The sequence below is a fragment of the Protopterus annectens genome, chromosome 9.part0 (genome assembly GCF_019279795.1).
Source record: "Protopterus annectens isolate FY-2018-M chromosome 9.part0, PAN1.0, whole genome shotgun sequence".
Taxonomy (NCBI): Eukaryota; Metazoa; Chordata; order Ceratodontiformes; family Protopteridae; genus Protopterus; species Protopterus annectens.
Window position 1 is genome coordinate 1,962,176,168 of NC_056743.1, and position 18,973 is coordinate 1,962,195,140.

General features: G+C 39.8%; 2 protein-coding genes across 4 annotated transcripts in view; one reads left to right on the forward strand and one right to left on the reverse strand.

Annotated features, from left to right (window-relative positions):
* MVB12A (multivesicular body subunit 12A) overlaps positions 1-4,227 on the reverse strand; it is a 561,417-nt gene extending 557,190 nt beyond the window's left edge. For 2 of the 3 annotated variants that reach the window (XM_044084779.1, XM_044084781.1), the window contains exon 1: positions 3,830-4,227. The gene's annotated coding sequence lies outside the window, so the exon portion shown is untranslated. Of the gene's footprint in view, positions 1-3,530; positions 3,598-3,829 lie in introns of those variants that run through there. The other variant, XM_044084780.1, reaches the window with a different exon arrangement.
* DSN1 (DSN1 component of MIS12 kinetochore complex) overlaps positions 3,541-18,973 on the forward strand; it is a 1,132,993-nt gene continuing 1,117,560 nt past the window's right edge. The window contains exon 1 of the mRNA XM_044084782.1: positions 3,541-3,650. The gene's annotated coding sequence lies outside the window, so the exon portion shown is untranslated. The remainder of the gene's footprint in view (positions 3,651-18,973) is intronic.

The following is an 18,973-nucleotide window of genomic DNA, read 5'->3' on the forward strand; positions in this document are numbered from 1 at the left end:
ACAGGCTATACAACAGAAGGAGGAAACTAGTTCAGAAAAAAAAGCAAATCCCACGAAGGAAAGACATCCCTGATCAGTATCCGTAAGAAACTGAGGTCCCTCATGAAATCATCCAAGGTTAACTTCGAAGAAAATAGCCAAGGATTCAAAAATAACCACAAAGCCTTCTTTAGCAATGTTAAGAATCTAAGTGGCAACTCGTAGATATGCATTGAACTACTGCAAAATAGCACAAAATATACTGAACCTACTGATATTGCCAACATCCTGGCAGATAGATTCAGTGCAAACTTCACCCCCCTCTCACCACAAAAAGGGCCCACAATACCGGAAAAGTGTAGTGTACCAAAAATCAGATGCACAGGTGAAAATAGCCCTTTCAAAAGCCAAAAACACAGCGTCAATGGGACCAGATGGTGTCCCAGGCTGCGTCTTGCACGAACTACAGAATGAACTAACCCCCCACCTAAACATGCTGTTCAACCTCAGCCTCTCCATAGGCTACGTGCCCATAGAATGGCACACAGCAATGGTTATTCCTCTCCAGAAAGGAGGGACCACAACTGACCCTGGTAACTATTGCCCCATAAGCCTGACTAGCCTGGTCTGCAAGGCTATGGAGCACATCATCATGGAACTCATTAGCAAAGACATTGGAACCTCCAAACACTAGACCTGACCCAGTTCGGCTTAAGGGCAGATCATGCCTACTAAACCTGGTTGACTTCTTTGAGACCGTCACTAAGGCCACAGACTAGGGAAAGGTGGTTCACACAGCCTACCTTGACCTCGCCAAGGCTTTCAACACCATTCCCCACTCTGGTATTACAGAAAAATTCACTAGCCTGAACATAAACCCCTATGTCCTGAGATGGGTTGCCAACTGGCTTACAGACAGAACTCTCACAGTAAGAATAGTGGGCTCCAGATCTGACTCTAAACCAGTCACAAGTGGTGTCCTGCAAGGCTCGGCCCTGGGATCCCTACTGTTCGGCATATACTTCTCAGAAGTACAGGCAAACAGGAGGACTATGGCTAACCAAGTTCAAAGATGACTGCAAACTGGGAGCCATAATTGACTCTCCGGCTGACAGACATCCTCCAAAAGGGCCTTACTGAGACGGACACCTGGTGTCAAAGTCATGGCCTCAAGCTAAATGCCAAAAAATCCATAGTCGTCCCATTTGGGAAAAACAAAACACCCACAAATTACCACACAGGTGGCAGCCCCTTAATACAGAAGAGGTAATAAGAAATCTGGGGACCCAGGTAGATAGTAATCTCTCCTTTGACAATCATATTGCCAAAGTAGTTAGGAAATCCTATGTGGTCCGTCTAATTACTAAAGGGTTTGCATCTAGAAACAAAGGTTAGTGCCCCTCTACTCGTCACTCATTAGATCCATCATAGAGTACAATGCCCCATTTGGGATGTACCTCACAAGACACTTCCAACAGCTGGAAAGACCACAAAAGTACCTCACCAAAAGGATTACTGGTGTCAAACATACGCCCCATGCAGCCTGACTGAAAAACTCTGGCTGTACTCAGTGGCATATCGCTTACTCAGAGGTGATCTCTGCCTGACTTGCGCCATGTCCAACTCAGAATTGATGGACATGCTCCACCTAAAGAAATCCAAGTCACTGCGAGCCACGCACTCTAGTGAGCTAAACCTCGCCACAACAATAAATAGAACATGCTGGAGGAATAGATTCCTGTCACAGAGACTCCCCCCATGTTTTGGAACAAAATTCCAAATTACATCAGGCAGAGCCCCTCACTAACACTCTTCAAGAGAAACCTTGATGAGTGGATGGGTAACAGAAAATACACCCCTGGGATCACTTCATTGGCTATGCTTGACAGAGGATCAGTTAATCAATGGGGCAGCGAAAGCAGACACTCTGGCTAGGCTATAAATGCCCTCGGACAGATAGCCTAGTACCTACCTATGTGCAGAGCCAACAGTAACTGAAATCACATACTCAGACCCACAAGACATAGCCAATCTACTGCTGGATAAATTTAGCTTAAACTCCCCCACCCTCCAGTATTCTCACCCATATATACACCCCTACGCAGCTCCCCCCAAAACAAGTTCTCAAGGCGCTATATACGTCCAAGAGCACTACATCTGAGACCACACAACATACCAGGCTGCCTGCTGGTCAGCATGTAACAACTTGTCTAAACTCCTACAACAGCTATTCAAGCCTCAAAACAGGTTTTGTGCCAAATGAATGGACGACAGCAGTAGTCATTCCCCTGCACAAAGGTGGGGATTCAACAAACAATTAAAATCCATAAGCCTGACCAGTCTAATCTGTAATGGAAAGGATTATGGAATTAATATACAGGTAACCTACAGATTTTTGATCCAACTCAGTTCAGATTCATCAACAGCAGAGTCCCAGCTTACTTAACCTGCTTGACTTTTTGGAAAATGATGCATGTAGAGATTTCGCAAGGCAAATTTACCACCCCACAGTCTGGTATCTTAAATAAACTCTCCCAGTTAAAAGGGCGTGCTAAATATGACAGCTAAAATCTCCCATGGGAAACTAAGGGTATGTCTTATGATTTTCATAGATCAACAGCCAGTTAAGTACCTATAAATCTTCAATCTGCTCTTAAAAACTTAGAAAGTTGCTAGAATAAAAATCATTTGCATTAGGATGCCTTTTCTGAAGAATATGAAGTCCTGAAATTCTGTCTTTATTCAGGGAGTGCCATCCGCAGTGACTTGGCAGAAAAACAGAAATATTGTAAGGAGCACAACAAAAATAAGGGGCAAAACTCTGGACATTTAGCAAAATTCTGGTCGGTTGAGTGGCATGCACTAAAAAAATACATCTATGACGTCAGCAAAGTATCAGTATTTTGACAGTGTGGATTTATTCTAGTCCTTTCAAAACTAGGTCAAAACAGACTCCAACCTACCAGCTCAAATGTAAACGAATACTTAGCGCTTAAAACTTAACTTAACTGTTGAAATTCTTTCAGTTATGGATAATGAGATAAGCGTTTGGGAACAGCAGAGTAAAAGATCACAACACCCTCCAGTGGAAAAGCTACCACTAGCTTTACTGTGAAGTACCGTTTTGAAGTGATAAAATAACCGAACGTAAAAGTTTCCTTATCTCCATTACGTATTACGGGGACAGTTTTTTTTAGCTTTACTGTGAACAGCTGTTTTGAAGAGAATAAAAACCAAACATAATAGTTCCCTTACCCCCATTACGTATTACGGGGACAGTTTTTTAGCTTTACTATGAGCAGCTGTTTTGAAGAGGACAAAATAACCAAACGTAATAGTTCCCTTATCCCCATTACGTATTACGGGGACACTTTTAACCCCATACCCGATCCCATTTAACCAGGATGGGAACAAACTTAAAGGGGTCAAACACATCCAACTGTATTTCCCTGTAACAATACAAATCCGAAACCACATGATACTCACTATTAACTATGCGAGAATGTACATGATTTTATGTTATCTACCGCGAGCCTTACTTTCCCGCTTACCTAATTTAGACGCTTTCCACCCAGCTACTCGCGCAACTCGCTCAAAACCCGTTCACCACAAAGGAAGGAAGCGAAACGGAGTTAAAAGCCGAAACTGAAGGAGTTGACAGGTGCATCCAGGTATGCTGTCATTCTGTTTTCACTCCTCCCGAATTCACATTGGGTGTAAGGCCAAGCGAACAGCTCATTAATCACCTGTTGGACTAAACTAGCCACGTATTTTCTTGTAGAAAACAACCTTCCTAAACAAACTTAGACTTATAATCAGTATCCTCTCATACGTATACAAAAGAACATACCTTTCGCCGTTTATGAGCGGAAAGGGTGCAACAGTGTTTTCAATCTTCTACACCTGTCCACAGAGGCTGCTTGCCGGTTCCTCAGAACACCTATTTCCAGCAAGCAACCACTTCCTTCTGCCCTGGGGCAGAGTCTGCAAGCTGGGCCCTGCAATGGGAAGCAGTAAGCAGGACACTAGTAGAAGTAACTGTAGTACTAATAAAACTGAGTTAAAAGGTAAAGATTAACATATATTGTGTACTGTCGACAGACTTCCGCTTTTTAAGAATATTAGGAGAAGAAAAGTTTAAAGAAAATACAGAGAATTGTGGGAACTGTAGTTTTAATCACAGGATTTAACAAATTACTGCAAGTGGAAGTTACTATTCTACGGTCTCAATGGAAATAGTTACTTCCCTGCAGAAAGGGGAGGACTAGGCACCGGGAGGTAAACAAAACTTAACGGAAGTTAAAACGCGACGGATCACGTCACAGCAAGTTGCAGTCAGATATTCTGTATATTTTAGCACTTATTACGCACTACGAAATGAAAGATCCCAATTTGAGAATAATTCGTCTGACAGATTAACTACTAAGCAGTTTATGGAAAGTAGCATTGGAAGTATACCTCTCAGTTTCTCTGCTGAATAATTGTAGACAAAGCTAAAAGAATGAAGAAACAAAGGGCCAAAATCAGCGACGTTTTTAAGTTATTACTGTAACTTACTTAAAAAGTTGGTAGGATCTGACTGGAGAGTTGTGAATAGTGGGTAAGAGGTGGACACGTTATGAGAGAATTTTGTATGGTTATTGTGTGGACGCATTTGATATAGTATATACTGTGTATTGTAATCCATTATCAGTGTACGTATACGTTCTGCATCACTCGGTCCTATTGGGGAATAGCCCCGATTAGCTGTATATTGTTCCCCCTGTATTTGGTATGGGATTAGTCCGGCATCACCGATGTATTCATATAAAGGCATTTTTTTATGAGTAACTCTTAGGAAAGTGTGACGTGTAAAGGTTTAGAGTCTGTAATTGTCTGAACTTAGTGTCTACACCGAAAATAGATTGTCAGAATTAATATCTACCCCAGAAGTCGGTACACAGTTTGTTTATATGTTCTTAACATCAAGTATTATCGCTGAAGTGAGGCAGCCATGCCTTTCAACTGTCCAGGTTTTCATCTCCTGTTTTTAGTCTATTCCTCAAAAAAAAAGTAGTTTGCTCAGGGTTTCCACCTGTCCCACTTTACGAGGGACAGTCCCTCTTTGGGTAGCTGTGTCCTGCAAAGAAATCGAAAAAATGGCAAATGTCCTGATATTTTAGGACAAACATATTTCCTATATTTTACGGTAATAGTTGCATAAAACAGTCATTCTGCATCTGAAACACCTAAATGTTATAAACAGAATAAATTACTACAAGAATATAAAGTTTTATTTAGGGAAAAATGTGAAGTTCTCTTCTTTGTCCCTGGCCGTGGGTATGTTTTGTCCTGCAAAATCTGACGTTTGTACCAAAAATGTCCCAGTCCCACTTTGGGCATTTGAAAAGGTGGCAACCCTATTTGCTGGCAAATCATTGATTGAAGTTACAAATGGCAAGTATTTGAATTTCAGATTTCATACCCTTGAGAAAATGCGTGATACTGCAAAACCTGTTACTCTGACAATTTTCAAACTTTATAAGAACAATATTAAATGTTTCCCATGAACCCTCTTTGTCCATATTTCTTGCACCTGGAGGTTGAGAGGAATGTAAGACATCTGAAGTTTGTAGAACCTTTGGAGATGGTAAAGTTTTATTTTTTATGCTCAAAATACCTGTGACGGACAATAGAGAAAAGACTAAAATTAGTGCAGAAAAAAATAGAAAAAGGAAATACTGTAACCAGTGTGACAGAGACAAACATTTTTTGTGCAGAATGGCAGGCAGAAGATGATGTAATAGGAAAGTTAAACTTCATTATCTATTGATCACCTGGGTAAGTAACTCTCTTTATCTTCTAGATGAGTTAACCATTCTAAGGCAGAGTGGCTTCCATTATGTGTGCTAAACGGGGTAGGATCTTTAACAGGCTATGTGAGAATTTGTTTTGGAAGTAATTACTGTGGAGTGCTAAAGATATAATCCAGTTAGTGTAGGTTGACATCTCCCATGATTCATTGCTGCTGCTTACCAAAGAGAAATCATTTTTTCACTGTTGGCTTCAGCAGGTTCATCGGAGGTTGGAATAAGAATTTAGATGCAAGGAACACTTATTTTTCTCTGGATGTCATAATATTCATGATTACCCAGTTAGGGAGAGTGTCAGATTTTTGTAAATCTGACATTGTCATTTAGAACAAGCGACTAAATTTCATTAATGGTTTCTGAGAGTTCTCTTTTGTGGAAAATTAAGGTAATCAGAAAGTGGTGAGGAACATGTGAAAATGTCAGCCTTGTTTCTATAGTATAATAACAATGTGAAATTACTGATAGAATTTTTAAACGTATAGAAGATGAAGTTTTTACTGACGCCAAGAAACTCCAGAATTTAATTTTGATGCATGAGAACTTTAAAACTAATTTGAAGTACTTTGAAGACATGGTCAGTCATATACTGGATTTTGAACAGAAATTTTTTGAGGTTAAAAAGAGAAAATTAAGAGAAACTGGAATGACTTGTTTTTTTTTCCTGGGCCAAGAGTGAACAGCCAGAAAATCTACAGTAATTTCCATCTTCACTGGCTTTGCTCCCTTTTATCACCACAGAACAGTACATCTAAGATGGTTTTACTAGAAATGGCTTAAATTCCAACTAAGAATATTCCAGGTGTTGATGCCAACTAACCTTATTACAGCACTAGACCCCCTTCAAATCAGAAGGGAATGAAGCAAGGTCAGAAAATAAGAAGACACAAGAAGAAAGAGAAGCAAGAGGCCCCAGGATCCAAAATCATGCAGTCGCTCAAAGCAAAATGTGGGAACAGCTTGTTTATTAATAATCCAGTGAAGTTTTATCTTTAGAAGATCTTTCAGTTTTGAATAAAGGAATGCCTTTTATTCCAGCCTGTAATGGCAATATTGTGGAGTCATTATGAGAACTTTTGCAAGGACATTGAACTTATTTTTACTGCCATTACGGATTATGACTGCACTTAAGAAAAAAAAAGTCCTTTTATTCCTGTTAGTAACATGGACATACAAGCTTTTCGAGCAGCATGTAAAATTGATATTTATTTGAAATATTTTCAGGTGTAAGTTGTCTCTTTTTTTCATAATTTATCTGGAAGTGAAATGTTGGCACTCAGGAGTTTAGAACAGGACAATGAAATAGTAATTAAATCAGTTGATAAGTTATAATGGATTGTTTGACCTATATTAAATCTGTTAAATTGTTGTCAGATAATGCAAATATATAAATTGATTATTAGGTTCATAGGTTGGTACTGGGCTATCTGCCCGAAGGCATATATTAGCCCAGCCATGTTGTGCGGTATTCACCGCCCCTTTAGTAGTTCCCTAGACCCTTGTATTAGCAGCTAGTACCCTTGGCCCCTATCTAGTAGTGCTGTTGGTGCGATCCCCGATGTGAACTTTGTTACCCATCTGCTCATCAAGGTTCCTCTTGAAGAGTAATAGTGAGGGGCTCTGTCTTATGTAGATCGGGACCCTGTTCCATAGTAAGGGAAGTCTCTGTGAAGGGAATCTATTCCTTCAGCATGTTCTATTCATTGTTGTGTTGAGGTTTATATCCCTAGAGCGTGTAGCTCGAGTAAATTTGGTTTTGCTAAGATGGAGCATGTTCAACAATTCTTGTTTGGACATGGCTCTGTAAGTTAGACAGAGATCGCCTCTGAGAAAGCGGTATGCAACAGAGAACAGTCTTAGCTTTTTCAATCGTGCTGCATAGGGCAACTGTTTGAGGCCAGTAATCCTCTTGGTTAGGTACCTCTGTGGTCTCTCCAGCTGCTGGAGATGTCTAGCCAGGTACATTCCAATTGGTGCATTGTACTCAATAATGGGTCTGATGAGGGAAGAGCAGAGGGGCACCATTACATCCTTGGATCTTAGTGTTAGACAGATTGCTTAAAAATTAGCTAAATTTACTTATTTTACATTTGTTGACCGGGAAAGTCCGACTGGATGCATGTCCATTTTTAGCGGAGGCCCGGGGAGAAAAGCTCCGCAGTTAAATTTTAAGCAAAATGTAAGGTGTATACAGAAGCATTCAAATTTACGTAGTACCAAACTTAACATTGACTAGTAACATAGCCCTGAAGCTTAAGATTTAACATATATAATGGCGAGCGTTGTTAGTAGGGGTTGCATTTTTTTGCTGTATACAGTTGACTTGTGAGCATGTTAGCCACAATAGGGAGTATAGCAAAAAAGAGCAAAGATTAGACGTAGTAGGGAGTATAGTAGCAGGAGAAGCAACAGAGATGGGAAATTGGATAACAGGTTAAGTAAGAAAAGCAGGAGGAGTAAGTAGCTTAAGTATAGAGTAAGAGTAGAGTTGTAAAGGGAAAAGTGTAGTGAATAGATATGTCCTAGCAGTGACATATGGATATTGACTAAGGGGTTAGAATTAGAGGTGGAACTGGAGGGAACCTAGAGAAGTTGTATTCTTTTGATGATTAAGTGAAGTTAGAGGACAAGAGTAAGGGGAGAGGGAAGTTAGAGGACAAGAGTAAGGGGAGAGGATGGGGGGGGGTGGGGTGGTCAAGCCAGGTGGGGAACATGTGCATATCCATGTGTGTTTTAGGTGATCTTTCAGGAGTGTTTTAAATGTAATCTTCGAGCCTGCTGAGGTAATAGCAGTAGGTAGTGTTCCAAATTTTGCCTATGTAGTTAAGGAAGAGAGGAGTCCCCTGGTGCGTTGTTGGTCTTGGTGACTTTGATTAATTTTTTGTTGCTAGAGCGAAGTTGTCTAGTTTTAGTTTGTAGTTCTAGTAGACTGGCCAGAGCTGGAGTTTTGTCTGGGAGTAGTAGGAAATTATGGGCAAAGGAAAATTGATGATAATTTAGAGATTAGGGAGTTCAAGACAGCCAAGTTGTTGTAGGGAATGGCAGTGGTGGGCTCTGTAGGGGGTACCGGTAGCAAATTTTGCAGTTTGATTGTAACAGGTGTTGAGTTTGACAATTTCGGTTTTGGGTAAGTTGGTGAGAATGGGTGAGGCTTAAAATAGTGTAGAAATGAGGTGAGTTTGCACAATTGTTATCCTAGCAGGTTGTGCATATTCTGTACGTATAAATGGAACACTTGGTTTGGGTTTAATGAATTATTTTCATGCCCTGGGGTCTGTAATGCCCGTTTATTAATGGTTTGCCAAAGGTACACAAGAGTTTACTTCAGCTTCCCATGAGACTTGGTTTCGGGGAGAGGCTGGCTTACAGAACCCATTTCTGTTTGTTTGGAAAGTGTAATAAAACACTTGGATTTACTCACAACTTTATTTTAGATTCTAATGATTTTTGTAAGAATTGTACGTTTGTTCTAAAATAAAACTTTGGTTAAGTTTTGTTACTCTTCATACAGAATGTCTTTTCACAGTTATTCTGAATGACTGGGGTTCTGCGTATTAAGATAAACATGTTCTGTGAATTGCTCATATTAGTCTTAGAAAATAATATATTTACTTTTCAACATCTTTATTATTTACAACTGAAAGGTGTGGCAGTGGCTACACCTATTGTAATAAAACAAATACAAAGTTATATGTGTGTACAACAGGGTCATATTTTTAATAACGTTAATCCTCCTAGGAGGTTTGTAGATTATGTATTTATGCTATGGAGATGTACTGAGACACTTGTGGATGCATTTATTTATTACTTGACAAGTAATGTGGGATATTTAAAGTGAAAAATCTAGAAGTGCATTCAATAGATGTTACATGGAACAGAGTTTAAATACTAAAGAGTACAAGAAATATTAAAAAGGTCTGGTATGCAAATTCTTTTTTTATTCAGGGATATATATAAAGGGTAAATGACGAGTCTTGCTACATTAAATATAGGTCAAGAAACTTTACAATTAAGAGATGGGATAAGATATTTTTAAGCAGATGTGTGATTTTAAAGAAAGTGAAGCTTGTAAATGATATCTAAGATAACAGAGAAAACATAGGGAGAATCTTTTGGTGAAAGATGTCAGCTGGTAAGAATTTATGAATGACCAACTGTTAAATAAAAACACAGATAACAACACAGGAGGCTCAGATGCAAAAGTTTACTAGTGTACACCAGGAGGCAAAAAACCATACAAGTACAGAGTTTTGTCTGACATGATGCAGGAAGTACAGAATATTTTATAGTGTTTTCATTCAGGTTTTGTCCACCTTACTGACGTGGTTAGTCACAGGGCATCTACATCACTTTTACTAACAGTATTCTATTCATAAAGATTGCTGATGTTATATTTTTTAAAAAAGCTTTCCCTTGGGAATAATACAGCCTTGCAAAGCACCTGGTCAGTTATAATGTCTTTCTGTAAATGTTACTCCTTCAAGGTTTCAGGCCTGCTCGAATACAATAGTTGGTTCAGTCTTGTAATACACTTCTTTGTTCTTCTTGCAACATTTTCTCAGCAGCTGTGTCTTATCTTGGTAACATTTACAAGGCCAATTGTCCCAGAGGAAGGAGAAGAAGATTTTCAATGCTTTATACATTTAATTTCCTGACCCAGCAGATAATAATTAGTGAAAAACATAAGCTTGCTGAGCTGGCTACTGCCAGGGTCAGAGTTCAAATACACTGCAGTTCCAAAGCTTCAAGCAATTACATGTAAAATCATTCTTATTGCCATATTATTAATAGAATAAAATGCATTATATACTATTTGCTTTTAAACTAGCACTTTATATATGTTCAAATACATAGTTTTCTAACACCATCTCTAACAACAGATATACTAGTATTTTTAAGGATATAATTGCCAAACACTGACATATATTTTAAAACATTGATTAATTAAATGGTTGGAGCGACATGCATTTAGTTATAAAAAATTCTTTAAGTTTGAAACCGTAGCTATGCTATAGAGAGATGAAAAATGTTAAAATGAACTTGAATATAGATGTGGTACATATCTGTGTAAAAAATGTGTGAATTGTACGTAAAATAGTATAACTTTCCCCAGGCACCCTACTAGAGACAAATGCAGTGAGTTAAAGCATTATGCCACATGTGATTCATCTGATGTGTGTTTGGCTACTTGCATAATATGTTCATCATTTTATGTAGGCAAACCAATTGTAAGTTGAAAGAATTTGTTCTCATTCGTCAGACACAAGAATAAGCATTCAGAATAATGCCTTATTTAAGCATATTTAGAAGGAGAATGCAGAACATTATTTTAAATCTTTGGTATTAGAAACTAAGTACCTACAGAGGGGATGACGTTTTAAATAAAGCTGAGAGAATGCAAGTATTCTAAGACCTGATCACACCCCTGGACTAACTAACTCCATCCACAGCCCCTTTTCCCATTTTTTGCACAAGAGTTCAGGGTATCACTAAATCAGCGACAATCAGCTGATGTAGTTAAATGTTTTGTTGTGTGTGGGTTTTTTCCCCCATTGTTTTAGTATATTTAAACAGCCACATTCATTTTGAATTTGTAACCCTTGATCAAACATTATTGCGGAAGCGTATTGGTACTGTATGTGAAGCTTTTGGATTGTGTATCTTTAAGAGTACTTCTGTAGTAGTCTGAGCAGCTCTGCTTTTATTTTTTTGAGAGGTGGGAAGAACCCTGCAGAGACAATGGAGGAACATGTAGACTCCATCAAAGGCATTGGGCAAAGGTGAAGATCAAACCTTGCACCTTGTGCATGGGAGGCAAAGACTGTAACTATTATGCCAGGTGTCACCTAGTTAAAATATTTCAGTACTTGTGTATTTGTTTTAAGATATCTTGATAGTATTTTGCAGAAGCGTTATGAAATAAGAGGCAGAATAGCACAGTGTCCTACTTATTGAGGATGGACAAAATGAGTCCAAGTAATTGAGGCTAATAAAAGAATAGTAGTCTTAAAAACTAGTACAAAAGAAAATCTTCTTTTTCTAGAGGTAAGATACTGTCAGTCACAAAGACAGTATTAATATTTAGACTACTGCGTGCCATAAAACTTTTGTATTTCTTACCAGCTCCTGTATTCTGTCAGTGTGTTTAGTTTCTTGTTTTAGGTTTCTCTGTTTTAATTATTTGTTTAATGTTTGTAACTTGTGTTCTCTACTTGTAAATTTCTGACGTGAGCCAGGCACCATACCGACTATAAATAAATGCAGTCTGAGGGTCATGCTTCTCAACGCTAGAAGTCTAAATCTCAAGATGCACTTGCTCGAAGCACTCCTCAAAATGGAGAACAAAGACATTTTTGCCGTAACAGAAACCTGGTTTAAACTGGAAGAAAGCACCCCAGCGCTACCAGGTTATAACTCATTCCACACCTTTCGGCCTTGAAACATGGACCGAAGCTCCAAAGGTGGTGGTGTCTCCATACTCATAAAGATATGCACACCTCCAGAATAGTAGCCCAGCATAACGCATGTGAGATACTTCAGGTAGAACTAGCACTGGGTAAGATGGCGATCCAGGTCATAGCCCTGCTATAGGTCCCCAACCATGTAAGCACCCTGGAATCTATCAAGGTCCAGTCCAGCACTCTCAGACTAGGAGACTTCAACTACCCCTCCTTCAACTGGGAAAACTACTCGAGCATCAATACACTGGCCCAACGCTTCCTAGAATTCATCAGTTCCAGTCCCCTGGACCAGCTCATTCTGACCCCCACTAGAGGAAGCAATATCTTTGACTTGGTTATTACTAACATGGGTGACTTGCTCTACACCAATAGTCAGTCCCTCCCTGGTCAGATCCGACCATAAACTAATCGCATGGAAATCCACACCTCCCGCAAAGGTAACCACCTTGAAAAACTTCTCCAAAGCTGACTTTGGGCTCCTAAAAACAGAGATGGTTAACTTCACGGTGCCCATGCTAATGGAAAATAGCTGCATGACTACCGAATCAAACACCAATGCACTGTATGAACATGTACATAAATGCTTGGAACTATACCCAACAGAACCAAGACACTCTCCTCCAAACAAAGGTCTGGTGGTCCCCTGCCATTAATAAACTCTACAACAGAAGGAAGAAACTATTGCAGAAAAAAAGTGAAGTCCCGAGACTGGAAAAACTTCCTTATTAGCCTCAACAAAAAGTTGAGATCTTCAAATCCTCCAAAGCCAGCTACACAGGCAGAATTGCGGCAGACACTAAAAAGAATCACAGAGCCTTCTATGGTTATATCAAGAACCTGCATGGCAATATCCAGATTTGCTGTGAGTTACTGCATAATGTTACCTCCTATAATGCGCCAACAGATATTGCCAACATACTGGCCGACAGATTCGGTGCCAACTTTACACCCCTCCCCCACAGGCCAACAGATTCAGTGCCAACTTTACCCCCCCCCCCCAAATGACCAGTCACAATACCAGAAGAATGCCAGGCACCCAGCATTACTGCAGCACAGGTTAAAGCTGCATTGTCCAAGGCCATGAATACAGCTTTCATGGGACCCGATAATATCCCTGGTTGTGTTCTACATGAACTACAAAGCAAACTAGCACCACATCTGTGTGCCCTATTCAGTAACTGCCTCACTTCAGGCTTTGTCCCTACAAAATGGGTGCACTGCTACAGTCATCCCTCTCCATAAAGGGGGCGCGACAACGGACCCTGGGAATTATCACCACATTAGCCTGATGAGTCTGATATGTAAAGCTATGGTGCACATCATCATGGACCTGATTAACAAAGATATAGGAAATCTCCAAACTCTAGAGCCCATGCAATTTGGCTTTGTGAAAGGGAGATCATGGCTGCTCAACGTGGTTGACTTTCTTTGAGTCAGTCACCAGGGCTGTGGATGAAGGTAAGGCAGTGCATACAGCCTGCCTTGATCTGGCAAAGGCCTTTGATGCCATTCCTCACTCAGGAATTATTGATAAACTCACCAAACTAGGCATCAACCCTATATCACTAGGTGAGTTGCAAATTTGCTCACAGAACACACAGAATGAAAGTAGCAGACTCCAAATTAGACTGCCGACCAGTCACAAGTGGAGTCCAACAGGGATCAGTCTTGGGTCATCTCCTGTTCAGCATCTACTTCTCAGAAGTCCAGGCCAACACAGTGTGACTCTGGCTGACCAAGTTCACAGGCGACTGCAAGCTGGGAGCCATTATTAACTTCCCCCAAGTGATGCAGACTTCCTACAGAAAGGCCTCACGGAGACCAATGACTGGTGTCAAAACCATGGCCTTAAGCTTAATGCCAAAAAATGCGTCATCCCCTTTGGTAAAAACTTAGTTCCCACTAATTACCACATCGATGGGAGCCCACTGAACACTGAAGGTGTTATAAGAGATCTGGGGATGCAGGTTGACCGTAACCTCTCCTTCGACCACCCCATAGCCATTTTGGTCAGAAAGTCCTTCTGTGTGGCACATCTCATTACCAAGGATTTTGTATCCAGGAAGAAAGAGGTCATTGTCTTTGCCTTCTCTTTCCGTCATTAGACAAATCGTAGGGTATAATGCTCCATTTGCCATGTACCTCACTAGACACCTGCAACAGCTGGAGAGTCCACAGAAGTACCTTACGAAGAGAATCATAGGCATTAAACACATGTCCTACACAGACAGACTCAAAAGACTCCAGGTATTCTCTGTCTCATATCGCCTACTTAGAGGCGATCTCTGCTTGACTTGCAAAGCCATGTCTGACCCAGCTCTGTTACAAATGCTACATCTAAAGAAGTCACAGTCCCTCCGCACCACACGCTGCAGAGATCTCAATCTCATTGCTGCAATCAACAGAACATGCTGGAGGGACTGGTTCCTCGACCAGTGACTGCATATGCTCTGGAATAGACTTCCCATACATGTCAAGCAGAGCACCTCATTGTCCCTCTTCAAGAGGAATTTTGATGAGTGGATGGGTAATAAAGTTCACCCCGGGATCACTCCAGTGGCTCTACTTGATAGAGGCACTGGGAACTAATGTCGGGCGGCACGATATCAGGGAGCTTCTATGTTCTAGGCTTGTAAATGCTCTGGGGCCATTAGCCTAGTACACACCCATGAACCTGTGAAACAGTCCCCTTTGGAAAAATGCTCATGGATGAGATCTCCTTCGTAGTGTTCAGATTTCGGGCAGCAGGCGCCATCCTGCTGATACAGGCAAGAGGATGCCCATAACCCATCTTTGGAGCAGACTAGCTCAGATCCAGTATGCAAGGATAGGCTATTTTGGGAGTGACTAATGGAAAGGTATAAGTGTAAATGTATGTATATAGGTGTGTGTGTGTGTGTGTGTGTGTGTGTGTGTGTGTGTGTGTGTGTGTGTGTGTGTGTGTGCACTACTTCTCATCAAAAGGACACTTTACTGAATAACAGACATCCAAGCCCACTTTAGCAAAAGTGCATTTAAACGAAAATGTACTTTTGCAAAGAACAGTTTATCAAAATACAAAAACAACAAAAAATACTGCAAACACATTTGCAGGGGTCAAGCCCCTCTGCACCCTTCATGTGGGGGGGGTGCTTCTCACCACCACCTGCTACATATCATATCATATATATATATATATATATATATATATATATATATATATATATATATATATATATATATATAATGTGTATATATATATATATATATATATATATATATATATATAATGTGTGTATATATATATATATATATATATATATATATATATATATATATATATATATTATATAAACTTCATGACACCCATGCAGATGGACAATAGAGGTATGACTGCCGAATCCTACACAAATGCACTTAATAAGCACTTACACGAGTGCATGGATCCTGCTATCCCTAATAAAACCAAGATGTTATCCTCCAAAAAAAAAAGGAAGCCAATGTGGTGGTCCTCTGCCATAAACAAACTGTACAACAGAAGAAAGAAACTGTTGCAAAAAAGAGTAAAATCCCATGACTGGAGGAACTCCCTGGTCAACCTCAGTAAGAAGCTGAGATCCCTCATAAAATCCTCCAAAGCTAGTTATGAAAACAAAATTGCCACGGACTCTAAAGACAACCACAAAGCATTCTATAGCTATGTCAAGAATCTAAATGGGAACACTCAGATCTGCTTTGAGTTACAGCACAATGGCACTAAATATACAGAACCAACTGATGTTGCGAACATCCTAGCAGATAGGTTGAGTGCTAACCTTACGCCCCTCTCTCACCCTAGAGGGCCCATCTCTATACTGGAAGAATGCAAAGTTCCTATAATCACGGCTGCACAGGTAAAAAACACACTCTCCAAAGCCAAGAACACAGCATCCATGGGACCTGACAATATCCCAGGCTGCGTTTTACACAAACTACAGAATGAACTGGCACCCTACCTAAGTACCATGTTCAATCATAGCCTCACCTGAGGCTTTGTACCCACTAACTGGTGCACCACGACGGTTATCCCACTCCACAAAGGGGGAGCCACGACGGACCCCGGGAACTACTGCCCCATTAGCCTGACGAGCCTGGTCTGCAAGGCCATGGAACGTATCATCGTGGAACTCATAAACAAAGACTCCAACTGATCTACATTCTCTTACTCAGAATGTTTTCAACATAGTTGAAACATGGTTCACTAAACGTTGCCTCCTGCTCAATGCCAAAAAAACTAAACTCCTTCTCTTCACACCCAGCAGTAAATCCTCCCCCATAGAATTCTGTCTTCTCCAATAATGGCACAAGTATATTCCCCGATTCTACCACTAAATTGCTAGGAATTACTATTGACAATAACCTTACATTTGACAGCCACATAAATAACACCATCAGAATTGTCAACAGAAAAATAGGCTCCTTATATAGAATTAAACCTTTCCTAACACCAATAGCCAGAACTAAGATTGTACACTCCCATTTAATTTCAACTCTTCTGTATGCCTCACCAATATACACTAATCTAAAGAAAAATAATCTCATCAAACTAGCAAATTCCTATAATAACATCACCAGATTTGCCACAGGGAATCCTTTTAGAACTCACCATTGTCTGAATCTAATGCAGCTAGGCTGGCTTGAATTTCAAAACCAACTGAAACTCTCCCAACTCACCATTGCCCACAAGATATTTTATAAACCTAACGGCACCCCTATACTTTTCAATCTCATAATCCCATACAAAAATCTAAATTCTCTTCGCTCTTCCAGCAAACGTCTTGCTAGCATAAGCAAGTCTTACAACATGGCTGGAGTTTCTCTGTTTTCCAACTCTGTGGAGAAAAAACTGGAACCTACTGCCTAATGAACTAACTTTAATTTCTTCACTGCCTCTCTTTAAACAAAACCTCAAAAGACACCTCAAAACACACTGGTTATGCCCCTGTAGTAACCCTGATTAATCTTCCCCTTCAATACAGATGTTTCTCCGCTTGAACCTCTACTTATTTCACTTTCATTGAAGTAGGACTGTAACTGCTTTACAGAACTCAACATACTGATGTAATCTATCCTGCTTAATGCTCTGAAAATCTCTATCCTGCTTTGATAGTCTACATGTATCTCACTGCATATTGAATTATCCTGTACATAATTCACCTTTACTATCATAAATACCTACTTTACTTTATTAATACTCCTGTATTTTTTTTGTATTCTAATTACTTCCTGCCTTTTCAATAATCTTCTATTGAACTCCATTAATGTATTAATATTGATTTTTTTTTTTTAAATTTTGTTTAATTTCAATTTTTATTTGTTTGCCACTGGAGCTTTTCTCCCCAGGCCTCTACTGAAAATGGAAATATATCCAGTTAGACTAGCCCGGTTAACAAATGTAAAATAAAATAAATAAAAATAAACATTGGTAGTCTCCAAACTCTGGACTTTACCCACTTTGGATTTGTAAAAGTCAGATCATGTCTCCTAAACCTGATTGACTTCTTTGAAGCAGTCACCAAAGCCATAGATGAGGGTAAAATGGTTCACACAGTTTATCTAGATCTCTATTAGTAGATCGTGGGTAAAAGATCTACAGGAAGCATTGTTTTTAAGTATTGTGTTGTGGAATATTTGACAAGTTATATGGGACTAATGGTTGTAGGAATTGTTTTTATTGTCATTTGTTACTTTATATGTGCAGTTTTGCATACAGTTTTTTCACATATATTTATTTATACATATTTACATAAGTTCAATGTTTTAACAGTTAACAGGAATCAATGAAGTTTTATAAAGAAAATACATACAAATGTACATTTTACATACTTTTTGGCGCCAAAAGGGCTTTAAAAGGGTCAATTGTGTAATTATTGGTTCTGAAGAAGTCTGTTTACGCTCAGATGAAAGCGCTTAACCCTATCAATCTGGTAGTGTTTTAACTGTTGGAGTTTGTGGTGCAATAAATTGTGGCGAAATCCTTTACTTGGTGGAATTTTTTTCGAAAAAAAGTCAACCTGCTCGAGTGGTGGAATTGGTATCAGTGATTTATTTTACTTTTGTGGTACACTGTTTTTGGTTTCCAAGTTATCTAGATCTCGCCAAGGCTTTCGACACCATCCCCCACTCTGAAATTGTAGACAAGCTCACTAAACTAGGTATGAATCCCTGTGTCACAAGATGGATTGCCAACTTGCTCACTGACAGAACCCACACTTTGAAAGTAGCGGATTCCAAATCCGACATCAGACCAGTGACAAGTGGAGTAAAACAGGGTTCAGTCCTGGGTCCTCTCCTGTTTGGTATCTACTTCTCTGAAGGGCAGGCAAACGCAGAAGGTCTTTGGCTAACAAAGTTTGCAGATGACTGCAAACTAGGAGCCATAATCGAAACTCCTAACGATGTGGACAAACTACAAAAGGGCCTCACTGAGACGGATACCTGGTGTCAAAGCCATGGCCTGAAGCTCAATGCCAAAAAGTGTATTGTCATCCCCTTTGGTAAAAACTCTGTACCCATGAACTACCACATAGCTGGTAGTCTACTTAATGCCGAAAATGTGATGAGACCTTGGGACACAGGTGGACAGTAGTCTTTCCTTTGATGATCACATCGCCACAGTGGTCAGGAAATCCTTCTACGTGGCTCACCTCATCACAAAAGGATTCT